This window comes from Microtus ochrogaster, linkage group LG5 (assembly GCF_000317375.1).
Source record: "Microtus ochrogaster isolate Prairie Vole_2 linkage group LG5, MicOch1.0, whole genome shotgun sequence".
NCBI lineage: Eukaryota > Metazoa > Chordata > Mammalia > Rodentia > Cricetidae > Microtus > Microtus ochrogaster.
In genome coordinates this window covers 47,548,882-47,553,761 of record NC_022031.1, presented here as the reverse complement: position 1 = coordinate 47,553,761, position 4,880 = coordinate 47,548,882, and positions in this window count along the sequence as shown.

Sequence of the window (4,880 nt, the reverse complement as noted above, 5' to 3'; positions counted from 1 at the left end):
AGAGAGAGAGAGAGAGAGAGAGAGAGAGAGAGAGAGAGAGAGACCGGGGGCACAATGGCGGCTGCTTATATTGGGAATTGGCACATGGGTCACCCTGTGACTGGCTGCCACCATCAGCTGACACCAGACTGCATCGAGATAGGCCCAGGGACCCTTATCCACAGCGCATGCGGGAAGCGGGGGACAGGCAGCTCTCAAAGGCATAGCCAAATATGGAGTTGTTTATAACCAGCAAGACAGGATGTGGTGCCCTCTTGCAATGGCGAGCCTGTCTGGCTCCCTGCACGTAGCCACTCTCTCTGACAGACGTGGAAGGCCTGTTTCAAACCCAGTCTAACTCAACTCCCTTTCTCAGCACTGTTTGACAGGAATATGAGTGGGTGGAAAACCTAATGTCTCCAACTGAAGCTCACTAGCAAGCCTCCAGTCGAATCATTTTCGAGATTAAAGAAAGGATCATTTGGACACATGAATTCGAATATGATTTATAGATTACTTCCAGAGACATACAGTTGCTTATCTCTCAAGCCGCTGGGAGAAAAGACAGTTGAAAGTCAGGCAGGAGGTATGCTACCCTTAGAAAGGGGAAAAAATACATTAAATCTTAAAGTGGCTGATACAGCAATTAATATTTCAACCTTCCTTGCGCAAGGAAAAAGAGTAAGATTGCAAAGATGTTGCGATTGCCATGAATATGTGATTTCAGGCTTACTGACTGAAAATGCCTAATTATGTATTACAAGCTTAAGCCCCTCAGGCACTAATGGGCTATTTTAAAATGCTAAAAAAAATGTTTAAGTCTGAAAATCTTGGGTTTTTATCAAGGTTTCAATAGCACAATTCTAACTCATTCCTGAGTAATGTTTTGGAAGAGAAGCCTTGCACAGTCAAGTCTCGTTATGAGAATGGGTTTTTTATTATTATTTTTCCAATTTATCAGACAATATTCAGCATGTGCCCTAGGGCTAGTGAACCACACCCTTTCACCTAGTCAACCCGCTAAACCCCGTGGTTCATTTCTGAAGAGACTTCACCCTCTGTTAAAGAGACAGGAAACTAATTGGCCAAAGCTATGGGTTGTCTTATGCATTCACCTCTCTGGCCCAGGCAAGAAGTGGACTGTAGTTTTAGAAACTCAGACTTTAGGTGAGCTACAAGATCAAAAGGAAATAACAGAGTGCAAAGGTTTCTGGGCCTTTGAAGTAAATAATAAAGTACAGTCTTTCAAAGAAATAAGGATACTGTCTATTTGGCCAAAGTCCATTCAAATAAAGCTAAACTTAAGATCATCATGACTGTACATACTTACTTAGACCTTTTACTGCCCTGTTCATTGCTAGATGATATACCCATCATGCCCATTATTTCCCCACTCATTGAGGCCATATGGATATATTGAAATTAAAGGAGAAAATAAAAATGGTTTCTGTGGAAACCAGGTACAAAGGAAGCTATCTGTCTCCAAAAATACTGAGGGAATTCTATAATATAAAGTAGCTAGAATAAGATTTATGAAGAATGATAATGGAAATACAAGATCTGTACAAGATCAAGTCAGTCAACACTCTAGAATCAACTAGAAAGAGGTTCACAAATGACCACTCCTAACTAAGAAGTTAAGGAGAGTTGGTGGCCCCTAGGGGTTGGGGTTATAGTCAATTTTCTTTAAGGATGTGGCCTTTGGTAAGCTGACCAGAATCCAGAAAATAGCCTCAGAAATATATAGACATCACAAAATGGAGTTGATGAGTTGCTGAGTAGAAGGAGGAGGAAGAGGAGGAGGAGGAGGAAAATGAGGGGGAGGAGAATGAGAAATAAGGAAAAAGAAATAGAGGAATAGGCAGAGGAGGAAAACAGAATGTTGGGATGGGATATGGAGGGGTGTGGTTTGGGGAGAAGTAAGGAGAGGAGCTGGGAGGCAAAATTTATCAAAATATGTTGTATGATGTTTTCAAATAATTAATTAAAAATATATCTCTAAAAAATAGTAAGAGTGGAAAAATTCACCGTCTAAAAGACAAACTCTCAAAATAATTCAGTCCAAGGAAATCACAGCCTACCCAAAGGATTCCTCATCATCAGGTTGGTAAACTATGGAATTTCAATATGAATTATAGTATTAATCAGCCCATTGCTGTATTCCCAGGATCACAGAGCCTAGCATGATTAGCAGAAGCAGTGTTTGTCCTCAGGATAAAGCATGGCTTGTCTCTCTGGGAATACTGGAGATAGGACTAGAAAGGGGGTTAGTGTAGGAAATTGGACCTGATGGAGCTTAATTCATCACTCTAGTAATGGTCCATACTAGAACATGTAAAGAGGAAGGAAAAAGAGTTAGTGCTATTTAGGAGTAAAACTAACTAAAATGCTCAAACTCTAGAATGCAGTTCTACTGCTTGGGGGACTGTGGAAAGGCCCCTAACTTAAATTCCTCTTCTTTATTCACACTTTCTTTGAGAACACTGGCCCATCTATTCATCTTCTGAGTGCCCTAAGTAAGGTTTTCCAGTTAAGAGAGAAGCCTAAAACTACAGCAGGCATCATGGAAGCTATTTATATGGATCAAATAACTCCTTTATTTATATTTAGCAAGACATTTGAGGAAATCAGCTGTCTTTTTTTTTTAAACTGGACTCAATTTGACATCAGAAGAAACAAAATTGTTACAGGAACATGAAAATAAAACTCTTAATGTTTTAAGATGGGTCCTTAAGGGTTGAAGAGATGCTCAGTTGGTAAAAATGCTTGCCCTAAATCATAAGAACCTGTGTTTTCAAGCTCAGCACCTATGTAAAAAGATGGCACACAATGTATGTCCATAATCTCTGGCAAGGAAGATTTCCGAGGCTAGAAAAACAAGTCAATCTACCTGAATCAGGGAAGACCAATACAGTGAAAGAACTTGTCAAAAAAACTAAAGTGAAAGATAATTGAGAAAGATACTCAGACTGACCTCTGACAGCAACATAAATATACACACCTGTGCACACACACCTGTATACACTAATGTGTGCACACATAAACATAAACACATACAGACTGAGCAGATGTTGAGGACACATCAAAATAAGTAGGTGAATGAAAAGATCATCGTCACTGCTCTGAAGTAAGGCAATCCAAGCACAAGAAAAAAAAAACAAAAATTAAAAATATGACTTTAATTTAATAGGCAATTAAAAACAAAATGCATGGTTACAATAGCTAAATAGAGAAAAATTTCATTAAAAGAATAGAAATTATGAGACTTTGGAAGATCAGACTGGGGTCTCTATATATGTAGTATATGTAAGTTCTAAGAGCAAAAACTAGATACTAAAAGAAGAGACTATCAATCAGAGGACCAATAAGCATTAGGTCCCAGAAGTATAGATATCATTGGTTATGCTGAAAAGTATGACAGGTTAAAGCAGTCAGTTGTTCTCAACCTGTGGGTCATGACCCCTTTAAGATCAAATATCAGATATCCTGCATATCGGATGTTTACATTATGATTCATAACAGCAGCAAAATCACAGTTCTGAGGTAGCAAAGAAATCATTTTATGATTGGGGTCACCACAACATGAGGAAGTGCATTCCAGGGCCACAGTGTGAGGAAGGCTGAGATTGACTGGGTTAAAGGAAAAGTGAACAGAATTTTCACACAACTCGATGACTTTTTTCAGTGCTCGGGGTTGAGCCCAGGTCCTCACACATGCTAACCAAGGGCTTTGGCATTGAGCTACATTAGCAGCAGAAACTACACACAGCTTAATAAATTTTGGTAAAATTCCAAAATTTCTACAAAATATTAGAAGTGAAAGTTACCTAGAAAACAAATGAAAAAGCATAGTTCTTACCAGCAATAAGAGAAATTCATTCAAAATCCTGAGGCAAAGATGGATGTGATCCTTCATACCTATAATCCCCTCATTCAGGAAAGCAAGACAGGGGGATTGTCAGGAGTTTGAGGTCAACCTAGACTATATAGTAAATTTGAGGTCAGCCCGAGCTATATATAGTAAGACCCTTTCTCAGCCTTTCACCCCCAAAAGACTTTTAAGGAAAACATTGACAGTTTACAACCTATATCTGGTCCAGTTATTGATCAGAAGTGAAGTCAAAACAAACACTTTCAAATACACAATATACCTAGAGAAAGATTTTAGCTATTATACTCTATATTTAATTTTTTTAAAGTGCCAGGAAAATGATCCAATAAAATGCAAATACAGTGTCAGGAGAAAAGTGAGAGAAGATAGGCACATGAAGAAAAATAACTACTCACCATGACTTCAAAGAGAGGGGTGCCAAAGAAATCAAGAGCAAGATATGTGACCTCTGTGGAGTAGGATACCGACAGTGACTCACAGTACATGCCCTTCTTTTTGAACCCATTCATTCACTGGGATAAGTTCTATAAATATTATTGTTCTGGTGGCTAATATTTGGAATTAGAGCTGAGGAGATAGCTCAATCAGAAAAGTGCCTGTCTTGCAAGTTTAAAGACCTGAGTTCAATTCTAAGAACCTACTTAAAAAAAAACAAAATGAGTCAGGTATATTAGCATGCACTTGTAGCATGCACTGAGAAGGCAGAGACAAATGGGTTCCTCTCTGAGACACTAGCCAGTCAGTCTAGCCAACCTGCAGCCTCCAGGCTAGTGAGAGACTCACAAAAAGCTAGGTGACACCTGAAGAATAATCCTCAAGGCTGTCTGTCCTCTCTTCCATATGTGTACCCAAACACCTGCACAACCACACACATATGTAGAGAGACCCCGCCTTTTGGGGCGGGACAGCCTCAGGCGAATGTTTTTACTAATGAATTGGAACGCGAGACTGGAGCGCTTCCTGTTTCCGGTTTACTGTGGATCGCTGAACTCCGGGTGTGTGAGTGTGC